Source organism: Rattus rattus, chromosome 14 (genome assembly GCF_011064425.1).
Source record: "Rattus rattus isolate New Zealand chromosome 14, Rrattus_CSIRO_v1, whole genome shotgun sequence".
NCBI classification, from domain to species: Eukaryota; Metazoa; Chordata; class Mammalia; order Rodentia; family Muridae; genus Rattus; species Rattus rattus.
The window spans coordinates 41349098-41363382 of record NC_046167.1 but is presented as its reverse complement, the minus strand read 5'-3'; the positions used below and the strand labels follow the sequence as shown (position 1 = coordinate 41363382).

Sequence of the window (14285 nt, the reverse complement as noted above, 5' to 3'; positions counted from 1 at the left end):
TCATTCCCAGCTTTTCTCAGCGTTAGAAGTCAGACCCAGGACCTTAAGTTAGGCAAGTGCCCTTCTACAATTCCATCCACTCAGTTTTCATTTTTGTTCCTCCACCTCGACCTAAATTATTGCATACCCTACCTGTTTGCAATGATTTGGAAATGATTTAGATGAATAAAGCACTGCTGTGAATTTTTTATCAATTATGGTTGTCGAAGAAGCCTTGCTACTGTCTGACATTACCAAAAACTCTGAGCGCGGTGCAAAATGGTGGATTCCCTTTGTCGGCAGGGCTTCTCCTTCTCTGACCTTGTCTGGGGAGCTTGGAAACCCCTCCACACAATCTGCCTGAAGAATGTCACGTAGCCTTGATGAGATCACAGGTTCAGCTTCCTGTCCAGCAAGCACCTGAGATTCCAGGAATGCCTTCTCATGCTAATGAGGCATCAGTGACCTTTGACCGCCCTGGGTATTCCTACCTCTTCCCCAAAGCTGTAGAACCCTTGGTTCACCTCCAGTAAAGTTGATCTGACTCTCCAAAGCTGACCCTGCAGTGTCATTTCCGTTGGTATTCACAGGCTGTCAGAAACCCTCTTCCTCCTGGGCTGCTGGAGAGTGACCCCAGGGAAACCCACATATGGTAACAATACCTAGTGTAGTTGCTAACTTTTATACACTTATGGGAACAAAATAACAATTCTCAATTGCTTAATCATCTAATAGGGGATGAAGATCCTTGATATATGAAAGACTAAAAATCAAAATTAGCATACACGTTCAATACAAGAATACAAAAGTTTAAAAAAACCAAATCAATAGTCAAATGAATTAATTGAACATACAATTCTCAAAAGAAGTACAAATGCCCAGTGTGCATGAGTGTGTGTGCACACAGATGCACACACACACACACACACACACACACACACACACACACACCAATATCCAACATCTTTAGGCACCAGGGAAATAGAAATTAAAGCCACACTGGGTTCCATCTCCCACCGATCAAAATGGTGACATTAAGACTAAGCAACAGCAAATATTGACAAGGGATTGAAAGGGTGTCTTTATACGCTATTGGCCAGATGGTTAATGAGTACAGGAAATGAGTAGAGTTCTCCCTGCTCCTGCCAAATTAAAAGTTGATCTATCTGTAATGCAACCTGCCCCTGGGTATAGTCACACAGAATGCTTGGAGAGAATACCTATTCTTATTGATGCACTATTTGTGGTAGCCAAGACAGTAAATCAATCTAGGTGTCCATCAAGAGATGAATACATAAAGAAAATGTGATTCATATGCACAGCAGAATTTGATTTGGCCATAAAGAAGAATGAAATTACTTAAAGGTTATAACATTAAGCCAGACTGAAAAGATGTATGGCATATTTTCTCTTTAAGTGAAGACCAGGTTTTAAAAAAAACGAAGCGTCTGGGAGAAGATAGATAAAGGCACTTGCCATGAAAATTTGGCAACCTGAGAGTGGTGTTTTGAATGAGATGTTCCCCCATAGATTCATGTATTTGAAGACTTGATTCCCAGTTGGTGGTGCTGTTTGGAACAGGTTTAGAAGGTGTGGCCTTGTTGGAGGAAGTGTGTCACTAGAGGCTGGATTTGAGAGTTTGAAGATGGGCCATTTGCAGTTGCTCTCTCTTTGGGGTTATGCTGTTTACAATGTAAGGTGTCAGCTTCTTTCTCTGCTGCCATGTTGTCCACACCACCAATGACAATACACTTCACACACACACACACACACACACACACACACACACACACACACTGAGTCATCCTGAAGGCCCCTGGCTTAACCTGTGGCTACTAAACACACATGAGAAACCCGTCCCTGTGACTATAGAAGTAACTGAGGCTGAGTATGAACTCTCAGGCAAAATTTCTAACTGGGAAGAAAATGAGTCAAAGGCAGGATCAACCCAGCTTTCAAGAAATCCACTTTTCCTACAGACCTCGGAAAGTGCAGGCATTTTATTGAGTTGTTGCGGAGTCAGGTTTATTAGTCACGAGAATGGCTTTCTTCCCTCCAGTAAATTTCTTACTTAGGATTTAGGGAGATTTTTCCCATTTAGGATGCAAGTTAGTCTGTTCTCAGAGATATCCGGATATGTCCCTGTATGTGGAGGATTCTTGTCTTGTGGTAAAGACAGGGGTGGGTACAGGTACTGAAGACAGGAACTTGTGGGTGACAGGGTCCAAGGATTAAATATGTGAGAGTCTGTTGTCTCTCACCCCATGTTTCCTCTTGTTGTGTTACTCTCTCTTCTATTATAGAATGACTTCTCTCTAGCTTCTCTCAGCAAGCCTCGGAACATCTTGTTTTGCTTCACTATTGTGGGATTTTACATGCTTTAATTAGTTTGCTAAAGTAATTCTCCAGAAACTTCCCGAGAAGTACACATAACATTTTCTGAGTCTTGAAAAGGTTTAGGGCTGTTAAGGTGGGTAACAGTGCTTGCTTTCGTGCCTGGGTTTGATTTGTGTGACCCACATGGTAGGAAGGGGCACTGCCTCTGCACGTTACCCTTTGATCTCCCCATGCACATCATGGCATCAGCCCCTCTCTAAACAAAGAAATGTAATGAAAATGTCTATTTACATTTTATCAATAGTTTGACTTGATGTAGACTTCTAGACGTGATTGATCATGACTTGACATCTTGTCTACTCATGTCTTAGTCAGGGGTTCTATTCCTGCACAAACATAACCAAGAAGCAAGTTGGAGAGGAAAGGGTTTATTCAGCTCACACTTCCACGTTGCTGTTCATCACCAAAGGAAGTCAGGACTAGAACTCAAGCAGGTCAGGAAGCAGGAGCTGATGCAGAGGCCATGGAGGGATGTTATTTATTGGCTTGCTTTGTCTGGCTTGCTCAGCTTGCTCTTTTAGAACTCAAGACGACCAGCCCAGGGATGGCAACACCCACAATGGGCTGAGTCCTCCACCCTTGATCACTAGTTGAGAAAATGCCTTACAGCTGAGTCTTGTAGAGGCATTTCCTCAACGGAGAGGCTCCTTTCTCTGTGATAACTCTAGTTTGTGTCAAGTTTACACATAAAACTAGCTAATACAACTCAAAAGGCTGAGGTATGAAGGTCCAAGTTCCAGGAGTAACTAAGGCTTGCCTGTGCCACTTAGTGAGCAGAATCTGAGTCAGGAGTGCACTAAGGAAGTGCCTGCATGGTGAGTCCTCAGGCTCTACCCCTAGGACTGCATCAGGAGACCTATCTGTGGATTTTTATTTTTATTTTTAATTTATAAGTCATTGATTTCCTGTCCTCTAGCTTTCAGTTTTGCTGTATTAAAAAAAAAAAAGGAACACTTTCATATCTGAATTCTTTTTTTTTTTTAAATTTGTTTATTTATTTCATGTGAATACCCTGTTACTGTCTTCAGACCAGAAGAGGGCACCGGATCCCATTACAGATGGTTTTGAGCCACCATGTGGTTGCTGGGAATTGAACTCAGGACCTTTGGAAGGTCCGGCAGTCAGTGCTCTCAACCACTGGGCCATCTCCCCAGCCCTATATCCGAATTCTTTATCACTTCCTTTGCCTTTGTCTTTTTTTCCCTTACAAATACTGTTCTCTTCTTATGTCCTAATAAGCTTGCCTTGGAGGAGAGTGGAGGATGCATTTGATGGACCCTTCCATCTGGAGATCTAAGGTCTTTGGTTTGGTAAACGACTCTTTTCTGTGATTTCACCTGTTCTTTCCCAAGAAGCCCCAGGTTTGAGGGCATACCTTCTATCATACTTTAAAAAGGAGCTATTTATCAGCTCCGTTGTTTCATTCCCTACCCATTTTCTAGAAGATTTCTTCAACTTTATTTTGTAACTTCAAAACATTTTCTGCAACTGAACTATTAAAGAATTTCTTCTTCTTCTTTTACCTCCTGGAGGAGATGATGATGATTCCAATAATAAAAATAATAACTGCCACCGGCCGTCGCCGCCGCTGCCACCATCACCGCCATCACCACCCCCACCCCCACAAAGTAACTGCGTTGTATTTGTTTTTTCTTAAGTCATCTCCAGTCCCCTATTGTATTTATCTTTCTTTACTGTAGAAATGTTTTCAAATACCTGCTTTCCCTTGGTGCTTGTTAATATTTAAGATTAGAAATTAAAACTCTTGATTCTGGTTGCTGTATAACATAGAGATTCTTGGGGTCACGCTGATACCCAATCATTTCTTCGGAATACTTCATTTGTCGCTGTGTGTTGTTACTATGATACCAATTTCCAAAGATGCGCAGTTCCGTCTTTGCCTGAAGATGGTCTTGTCTCCAAGTTTGTGGGAGCAGAGGGTCTGGGATTTGGGCTCTGCACTGACATTTCCTTCGTCTCTTGACTTTTTCCTTCCAATGTTTACACCCTTTAATTTTTGATCTTGCCACTTTCTCTAACATGTGCAGTCACTTTTCATAGCGCAGGCTTCTGCCACTCTCTGGTGGCAGCCAGTGTTCATAAACAAGATTTCCTTGCTAATGTAGTCTGTTCTGCTTCCCACTCCTGCCAACTGGGCGCTTTGGTACACCATCATGAAACAGAGCTGGAGCTACTTGTTCCTTTGTGACCCGGATGAATGGCTCTGAGCCAGACTGAGCTTGCAGGAAGGATTCTCAGGATTTCTGAAGTCCGCCGCACTCTGGAAGGGCCAGGAACCGAGGCGATAAACGCTGAATTTCAGATAGGATTGGAGGGGGGAAAATCTAGAGTTTTTTTTTTTTTTTTAAATCTACGTACCTGATTAGATAGAAAAAATAATTTAGTTTACTTTACAGGGAGTTATATTTCTACGTCATAACTGAAACCTAAAGTACACATTCATTACAAATGCATACACATGCATTACAGCTGAAAGAATCATTAATTGACATCTGAGCAGTGTGTCAGGATGGCCGAGTGGTCTAAGGCGCCAGACTCAAGCGTTGGCTTCTCTCACTGAGGGTTCTGGTCTCCGAATGGAGGCGTGGGTTCGAATCCCACTTCTGACAACCATACTTTTCTTACTCTCGCAGACAGACGCGTTCCATTTTCTCTGCTAGCTTATTCCAGACCTTCATGAAGCTTATCCAACTAATCTTGTGCTGGAGCCTTAAAGATTCTTTTGCCACCAATCACCAACACACAGAACTGGGGACCCCTGTTGGAAAACGGGTTTGTAGCGGTAGTAAACTGCACGAACTGCTTGAATCTTGGGTGAATGGTGTGGAAAATTTGCACGAACTTCAATGACACAGATGACAGTTGAGTGTAGAGTTGACAGGGTCAGATCACCTGACTTTTTTGCACGACCAAGGCCATGAAGAGCTAAATGCTGGAATACAAAAGTAACTATTCACAGCATAGAATAAATGCGGAAATTTAGCGAAACTGTTCACCATGTGAAACGAAGAAATGCAAAAAAGAGAAAAACCAGGTTCCACCGAGATTTGAACTCGGATCGCTGGATTCAGAGTCCAGAGTGCTAACCATTACACCATGGAACCACCCTACCTGTGGTGCAGGCTATACTCTCCATCTGCAAATCCTGATTTTAAAAAAAGTATTCTAAGGAAAGGAACATGGGTGTTATTTGAAACTGTTACAAATTTTCGTTTGTTTCACAACAACAAGCTACAAGTTTCGTTTGTTTCTCAGTAATGACTCATTTGTATCCTTGGTTCTTTTACTTATTTTTCTCCTTGGGTTGTTTTCTTTTTCTTTGTGCAATTAATTTTCTTGGTTAGCAGGCAAATAAGTCGGCCTAATTGTGACATAATCATACAAAAAAGTTATTAAACTTTGTTCTTATTCCCTACTTCCCATCCCCCCTTCTTTCCCCCCCAAACCCCTGTTTTCAATTTACTTTCACAGTAAATCTAAAGTCACGTCCTCTTGCTTTTTGCAAACGCGTGCTTGGTTTACAAATGGAAGGGAAACATGACTTTAAATAAAATGTCTATCCTCTTAATTGATACAGTAGTAATTTTATAGAAGCAACTCACTTTTTCCGTGGAAAAGTTTCGCCTTCAGTGGGTGGACCACAGAAATGTCCACGTGGTCTGCACCGCGCCTCCTGTCCTGTTCTTCTGCATCTCAGAGTCTGGCAGCGTCCAGAGCAGTCCCCGCGATTTGTGCTCTTTTTCCCCCCACCACGAAAGGCAAACTGGACGTTAGTTAGTCCTACCATTAGAAATTGAATGACTCTCCACTCCTCCGTGTGTTTGTGTGTGTGTGTGCGACTTGTCCTGTGCAACTACTGCATGCCAGAAATTATCCAGTCAGCTGCAATCATGAGCTGCAGCTTCTAAAATGCTTTTCCCTCGACACAAGGTAGCAGGTGCGAAGGCGGGGTCTTCCTTCCTGTTCTACAGTCCCATCTACAGTCCGCCTTGGCGGCCCTGATGAAGTTCACTTGGTGCATGCAGCTTGGACGCGGAAAGCAAGGCAGGTGGTCTCCAGAAAGGAGAGAAGGCGCTTATTGCATTGTTAATTAATTTATTTTTATTGAAAAATTTATACAATATATTTTGATCATTTTTGCTTCCTTTTGCAAGGCATTTCTTAGACACACAGAGCTCAGATGAACGTGATTCAGGATCAAAATGAAATGAGAAAGAAGTCTGTGGTGATGATGAAGACTTAGTTTTCGGTCTCCCGGATAGGAAAGAATCCACTTCTTCAGTGCCCTAGGCCGATCTGTCTCTAATTGCATGTCGACTCAGGGAAAGTGATGTTCCACAGTAATCCTTCATTCGTAGACTAAGGTAACAAGGAAGAACTGCAGAATCTACAGGATGTAGCCTATAGTCGGTGTGGAATATGTTGCTGGAGCATTTCTTGGAGTGGACATGCAGAGTTAGGGGAGTGAGTACCAGACACATTATGGGATTATTAACTGTTAATTGACGCAATTACTTGGGTGTGCAGTGGGTATGATATGTGTAACTGTTATCAGTAGCCTGGAAAAGCAGATGGTGGGAGAGGAGAATCCTGAATGATATTAGGGACCAAAAACTGCCCTGTCCCAAAAGAAAGTATTAGTTGGATTCAAACCCATGTCCCCAAGAGAGACTAGAGCCTTAATCCAGAGCCTTAGACCGCCTGATCACGCTACCTCCACACAGGATGTTTGGAACTATGAACAAAAGACACACTTAGTTGAATAAAACCTGCAAAAACGAAAGAAAAAAATTAAGATACTGGCAGCGGTGGGATTCGAACCCACGCCTCCGAAGAGACTGGAGCCTTAATCCAGCGCCTTAGACCGCTCGGCCACGCTACCTCCACACAGGGTGTTTGGAACCATGAACAAAAGACCCACTTAGTTGAATAAAACCTGCAAAAAACGAAAGAAAAAAATTAAGATACTGGCAGCGGTGGGATTCGAACCCACGCCCCCGAAGAGACTGGAGCCTTAATCCAGCGCCTTAGACCGCTCGGCCACGCTACCCCTACGATCGTTCATTTATGTCTTCTCTTCCTGGAGTAACATAACATCTCAGGCTCCTTTCTTTTGCACGCGGCTCTCTGCCCGGAGCTCTCATTCCGCACTCTAAGGTCTAACGCAAAATCGCATGCTGTGTTCTGGCTTTGTAAATTAAAGCTTCGCAACAAAAGCTCTTTTAATTAATATTACATCAGAACTAAAACTATGAAACTAAAACTACAAGACGCCAAGACCAGCTCCAGTAACAGCATAACTATATAATCTGGGAACCCTTAGCAACGGGTGCCTCCTTAGCGCAGTAGGCAGCGCGTCAGTCTCATAATCTGAAGGTCCTGAGTTCGAACCTCAGAGGGGGCAGCCAACACATTTTAATACCTTTAATTTTAATTCCTACGAAGAGAATTGAGCTCATGTATACAGAGACCCAAAACTACCAATGAAGTAAAATAGGTAGTTTTGTTTGTGTAATATAGTGATCTGTTACAAAGTTATAAAATAGCGATTTTCACTAAGAGTTAAAAACTCGACCAGTGTGGTGGAGCACGTCTATAATATTCCAACGTTCCGGAGGCAGAGGCAGGTGGATCTCTACAAGGTGAGTACCGGGGCCCAGTCTTTACAAACAGTTAAACTTACTAAATTTTCACCATCCGTACTATTGGAGCCAGGAGAATTTTCAGGTGCCTTTCAAATATGCTTGGCGTTTGGTTATTACATAAACACTGGGGCAAGGCAACTGCCCTGCCCGGGTGTAAAAGAAAGGAAGGCCAGAGAGCCAGTATGCAAGGAAAGATGTGTGTAAAGGGGGATTAAGGTGTAAGATATGTGTACTTGCCGGGTTGGTCCTTTAAACCATTCTTCTGGTATTGCTTATTATTGGATCACTTAGTCCCACTCATGATAGATACTCCTCGTCAAAAACGAAACAAAATTAAAATATAAAAATAAACCACGAACACTTATGGTCCATTCTCACCAGGCTAGGCTTTCGGTCTTGACAGAATTTCTAAGTCATCCAAACTGCAAGATTCAGGAAAAAGTCTAAAAGAGAAATAAGTAAGCGAGGAAGAAAAATACTCTGGGTTAAGATTGTATTTTATATCTAGCTCTCGGTATCTTTCTGTGGAGCCAGAAATGTTCAGCAGGGGTTTGTTTGGTTTTCCCTACGCCCAGTATGCGCCAGGCACCATCTAATTCTGCATTCCTTGTCCATCTGTCCTCAGTTCCCGATCTGCCGTCCAATTCCCCGTCCTGTGGAGGGGGCTGGTGTCTACAAACCACACCTCGAAACTCCTTGGCCACAGGCTTTCCCCTTGAAGCCTGTCAATTAGACGAGCTATAGAGAGAATGACAGGTAGGAGAAAGGAGACCGACTTCATGTCTTTTGTTTGTTTTTTTTCTTTTGTCTGTCAAACTGTCCTCACCATCATTCTATTTGTGTTCCCAAGAATAAGCTACTAGCGGCTGAAGCATTACCCCTGTTACTCCCAACCCTGGCCAGTGTTTAAAGCTCCTTAAAGTTGTGGGTTCCTTCCTTAGAAACCCTGACCTCTTCTGTAATCCCCAAGCCCAACAAAGTAGCAAGGTATTTCCTGAAGTTACTTTCGCTACATTAACTTAATTGAGCATTACTGTTTTCTAAGTTGGGCCTTGCTGTAAGGGGTGAAGATTTAACACTGAGCACCGCAGGAGAAAATGCTCTCTTGGAGTTTGCATTTCAGTGACAAATGACAGATAATAAAATTCTAAGTCAGTTGGCTAAACGTAGACTAAAAATAAAGAAGAAAAAAAAAATTGGTTTTCCTGTATCTTTCTTTACTCATTCAAGAACATTCCTATGTAAGAGCCCGGATAGCTCAGTCGGTAGAGCATCAGACTTTTAATCTGAGGGTCCAGGGTTCAAGTCCCTGTTCGGGCGTCAGCGTTTTGCCTTTCCCTGCTTTTGCCTCTGTCTAGCGAGGAAAGGTAATTTCCTCAACGAATAAACAAGGAAACATGGTATTTTGGACAACTTTATTCAGCCAGATCTGTAAACCCACATCACATTATATATCGAGTGCATAGAGGTAACGAAGTTTTGCATACAATTAAAAAGGAGGACTTCAGGTAAAATCCAATACTAGCTTTTCATCTATACGTCCTTTTTTTTTTCTTTCCCCCCCAATAAATTGAGTTGCTGGATAGAATGCTGTCTGAACAAGAAACGTGGGTAGTAGAGCTCTTTTCAATCGGAAAATAATGGCAACCAAGTCAACTTGTGAAATTCAGGAGGCAATTAGGAAACAGTTTCTAGTTCTTAATGTGAATACAGCCGGAAAAGTGAAGAAAAGAAGCTGCCCCCTCTGAGGCTCGAACTCAGGACCTTCAGATTATGAGACTGACGCGCTGCCTACTGCGCTAAGGAGGCAAGTGATTCTAAGCTCCAGAGATTTCACCTTAGTAACAAACATACATTATTTTTTTGGTCATGTTAGCCCAGATGGTGTTCCTAAATTCTTATATTTTTGGTTGTGAGCCTAGCCTTTAACGGCTGAGCTATCTCTCCAGACCTCCTAAATTTTTAAAACTACCCCTGGCCCCGGAAATATCTGAAAGATTCAACAGCTCCCCAAACCTCAACTAGATTAAAAAAAAAAAATCTATCTATCTATCTATCTATCTATCTATCTATCTATCTATCTATCTATCTATATATATATATATAGAGAGAGAGAGGGAGAGTCATTTTGCTCCCTTTCAGGACATATATGCAATGGGTTGTGGTCTTAACAAAAGCATTTCCTCATCCAGTCATTCCTTCTTACCTCTTCACTGCACATCATCAAAAGATGACACTGCAAGGTCATCTTCCTATGTCCCACAGACTATTCAACACACTGCACGCAGTCTTCTTACTACTCTTAGGTCCAGGATTTCAAAGAGAGAGCTCAAAGCTTAACGAATAAACTGTTCTTTATACAAACTCTTGGAAATCTGTTAGGGTGAGAACAGGAAAAAGTGAAAACTCGAGTTACCCATATTTGCCTGGGGTTTGAGATGGTTCCACAATAGGATTTCTCGTTCTTAGTGTCTATCTCGAATTTGTGAACCGTTGAGTGTTTGGTTTTCTGCGTTAAGTGCAGAAGTTGGAGAAAACACAGAAACCATTTAAAATATTTCCCCTACCCCTGGAAAGCAAAGTGGTTTTATTGTCTTTGCCTCTGCTGCTGCTGAGGACCCTGACTTTCCACTTATAAACTCTTACAAGTGTTACAAGTATTCCAGTGTACAAGGGTTACAAATCATGGATCTTCAGTGCTTAATGTTAGTGTGTGTAGTCCAGAGTGTATAGCCCAGTGGTTACCCATGTAATGTATGTTAACTGCTAGTTTGTATCAAGTAATGTAGACAGTGCTAGTTTGTATCAAGATTCTGATAGTTTATTTTTGAACTCTATGAATAGCATGACCATATTTTTCAAGAGTTCAGATAATGAAGAGGAGAAAGATTATCATACAAATGCCAACACCACCACCCAGACAACACTGGGAAACTCCAATTATCCTATTTAACAACAGACAGAACTGGATTAGGGAGTAGATTATCAAAACGGAGCTAACTGTTCTTCATGGAAAGAAGAATTTAGATGTGGAAGTACATAGGAGCTCCTTCGAGGAACAAGTAGAATGAAAGGTTTATTAGAGTGGCTTACAGGCTGTGGTCCAGCTCGTTCCATAATGCTGTTCACCAATGAAAAGTCCAAGAATTCAGTAGTTGTTCAGTCCCCAAGAGTGGATGTCTCAGCTTGTCTTTAGTATATGCTAGAATCCTGAAGAAGCAGGCTCTAATGCCTGTGAAGGAATGGACTTGCTAGTGAGAGCAAGCAGCTAGGAGAGAGCAAGCTTCCTTCTTCCATGTCATTTTTATATGCTTCCAGACGGTGTAGCCCAGATCAAAGGTGGATCTTCCCCTCAAAAGGTTTGGACTGAAAATACATCTTCCCATCTCAAAAGATCCAGAGTAAAAGTAGGTCTTCTCATTTCAAACGATAAAGATTAAAATCTCTCATAGATTTATCCAGTTGCCTGGATTTTAGTTAATCTAGATTTATTCAAGTTGACAACCAAGAGTAGCTTCTACAGGAAGAACAGCCACCACAGGGAAAACTGAAACTCACAGGTCCGGAATGAGTCAGACAGTAAACAGCAGACAATAAAAATTTCCCAAGCAGCATCATCGCTCAGTTGAAAGTAGCATTGGGCATTATAGATGAACAAATACTGTCTTAGGGCTTGTCCAAGCTTGGTCTCAGTTGTAATAGAACACTATGAAGGCAGCATGGACAGGAAAGGTCTTATTTCACATAGCAGTTGTAATGCATCATCCAGGGAAGTCAGGGCAAGAACGCAAGATGGAAACCTGCAGGCAGGAGCTGAAGCAGAAGCCATGAAAGGGTGTTGCTTACTGGCTGGTTCCCCTGACTTGCTCAGCAGCCTCCGATGCCGATTATTAATTAATCAAGACAATGGTTCACAGACTTGTCCCTAGGCAAGCCGGTGGGAACACTCTCTCCAGAAAACTCTACCCTTGTTCAATTGGCAGGAAACAAACACACACAAACAAACACAAAACAGCCTGGACATAGCTCCCTGTGTTTGAGAGGTTGTAGTCTTTGGGGGAGGAAAAACTCAGGACATTTTCATGCCATAGGCTAGCCCCAGTGCAGATCTTATTTTGACCTCAATCTCTTTGTCTATCAGGTCATGCATCAAGTCAGAGCCATAGAAAAACAAAATGCTCCCTCTATCTTTTAAGTACTGATATTTGGGAAATGACCTTAGAAACCATCTTGATTAGTACAAACCCTTAGTGAAACCATATGTATTGGTTAACTTCTTTTGTCAGCTTGAAGGGGTTCAGAATCCCCTAAGATGGCTCACCTCTGGTGTGTTTGTAAGTGAATTTCCAAAGATATTTAACTGTGGGAGGAAGACCTACCATGAATGTAGACACCTGGACAGAATAAACAGAAAAAAACCCGCCTCTTCCCAGACCCAGGCTGTAGTTGGGGCTTGGCAGGAGCGCTTCGTGGAGCTGCTGTGTGGAGGGGGGCGGGCTGCTGTCATGTCTCCTCTGGTTCCCAGAAGTCTCCTGTCCCCACCCCACCGCTCTGCTGTCAGACCTGGCCGCTGGTGGTACCCCCAGAACGCCTCTTGAGGCCCTGTCCAATCCTGTGAGGGTAAGAGCCCAGCTAAGTTCAGGCGTGACCGCGTAGAAAGGTAGCAGATGGACTACAAAGCTACCCCACATACCCAGCAGGATGAGGTTGCACCCTCATCCTGCAGCTGAGTGCCTTATCCTAAGGCAGAATTTAATACAGAATTTCCCCGAAGAGGAGACATAACTTGCCACTCTCAGATGTCAATCCAAACCCTGCACTTTATATAACAAATACAAGGCATACGTTTCTGCTTTGGCAAAAAGCTGATGTGCAGTCTTTGGCTGTAGTGGGTCATGAGCCCAGACTAGACCACACTGGTGAGGAGTGCCTAAGGCAGAGTCAATTTTGAAGTTTAGCAAATTCAAAGCCTCAGGCCATCTCCAGTTTGCCATTATGTTAAAAAAAAAAGTCCTAAATAAAGGAGATTCCACAGAAATGATATTAGAAACAGTCACAGAAGGTGTCGAATCCTGCTGTAACACAAAACTGAAGAGAGGAGTTACAATTATTACTTGTTTTGATTTTGAAACAGGGTCTTACTTTATAGCCCTGGTTAGTCTGGAATTAGCTCTGTAGACTGGGCTGGCCTTGAACTCACAAAGATCCTCCCTGCCTCTTCTTCCCTGAAGGCTCCTGTCAACACAACCAGACACAAATCTTATTTTTTTTCCCTTTTAGGTTGTGAGTTTTAGTCTTTAACAGCAGAGCATCGTATTTTTAAAGAAATTATGAACCATCTCTGCTTAAGCTGTTTTCTTGTGCTTTCATATCATTTATCTTCTTATTTTATTGTATAGCATTCTACTGTATTTGGGATAGGACAAGAGGGAACATTGGTATCAGGACTGTGACGCTGGACTATAGTTTTATAAGGTATTGTTACAAGAAGTAGTTAAGCAACAGAAATGAGACGTCTTTATTATTCTTGAAAATATATGTGAAATCATTTAAAGGAGAGAAATTAAGTAAAAATCAAAGTACAGGCCCCGAGAAGCAACTATTTCTAAAAAATTATAGTACTAAAGTGGTGAAATAGAATCACCATACAAAACAGGGGGAAAAAGTGGCGGGAGAGTTGAGTCTCTGCTTAACAAACAGTTGTTAATTGGCTTGCATCCCACTCAAATTAAACAGGGCCAAAAAAGAGCCACAACATGTGGAAACTGGGAAGTTGGTGGTCACGATCAGTTGGACTGAATGGTAGGTAGCCTGTAGCTGAGTGTGACGTGATCATCACAAAGACATGAGAACTCGGGTTCGGTTCTGGCGTCTAAATATGGAGATGTAAACATTTTCTAGTCTGAAGGGGCCAGCGAGGATGAGAAGAATGTTGGCTTGATTTAAGCTTTTGAGATAACTTTATGCGAATAAAGAAGAGGTAAGTTCTGAGGAACAGATGTGTTGGAGAAGAAGATGCGTAACAGCTCAAAGCCTAAAGGAAGAGAGTAAATATAGAATTTTGTTAAAGAAAACAGAACATGAAGAAAATAACAGCTGCCGAAACCCGGGATCGAACCAGGGACCTTTAGATCTTCAGTCTAACGCTCTCCCAACTGAGCTATTTCGGCCCCACCCTGAAATGCTTTACGCTGAGTTCTAATGGCTTTATCACGTAGGTTCAGGTTGGGTGTGACTGAGGAG

General features: G+C 42.4%; 8 non-coding genes across 8 annotated transcripts; 3 read left to right on the top strand and 5 right to left on the bottom strand.

Annotated features, from left to right (window-relative positions):
- Window positions 1-4900: 4900 nt before the first annotated feature.
- Trnal-caa lies at window positions 4901-5006 on the top strand. Its single transcript has 2 exons — window positions 4901-4938; window positions 4961-5006. It is a non-coding gene; the product is annotated as a tRNA-Leu (tRNA).
- A 423-nt stretch (window positions 5007-5429) lies between these two features.
- Window positions 5430-5501, bottom strand: Trnaq-cug. Its single transcript has one exon. It is a non-coding gene; the product is annotated as a tRNA-Gln (tRNA).
- A 1696-nt stretch (window positions 5502-7197) lies between these two features.
- On the bottom strand, window positions 7198-7279 carry Trnal-aag. The gene has a single exon. It is a non-coding gene; the product is annotated as a tRNA-Leu (tRNA).
- Window positions 7280-7365: 86 nt separating this feature from the next.
- On the bottom strand, window positions 7366-7447 carry Trnal-aag. Its single transcript has one exon. It is a non-coding gene; the product is annotated as a tRNA-Leu (tRNA).
- Window positions 7448-7728: 281 nt separating this feature from the next.
- On the top strand, window positions 7729-7801 carry Trnam-cau. Its single transcript has one exon. It is a non-coding gene; the product is annotated as a tRNA-Met (tRNA).
- Window positions 7802-9289: 1488 nt separating this feature from the next.
- Window positions 9290-9362, top strand: Trnak-uuu. Its single transcript has one exon. It is a non-coding gene; the product is annotated as a tRNA-Lys (tRNA).
- A 416-nt stretch (window positions 9363-9778) lies between these two features.
- On the bottom strand, window positions 9779-9851 carry Trnam-cau. The gene has a single exon. It is a non-coding gene; the product is annotated as a tRNA-Met (tRNA).
- Window positions 9852-14139: 4288 nt separating this feature from the next.
- Trnaf-gaa lies at window positions 14140-14212 on the bottom strand. The gene has a single exon. It is a non-coding gene; the product is annotated as a tRNA-Phe (tRNA).
- Window positions 14213-14285: the final 73 nt, after the last annotated feature.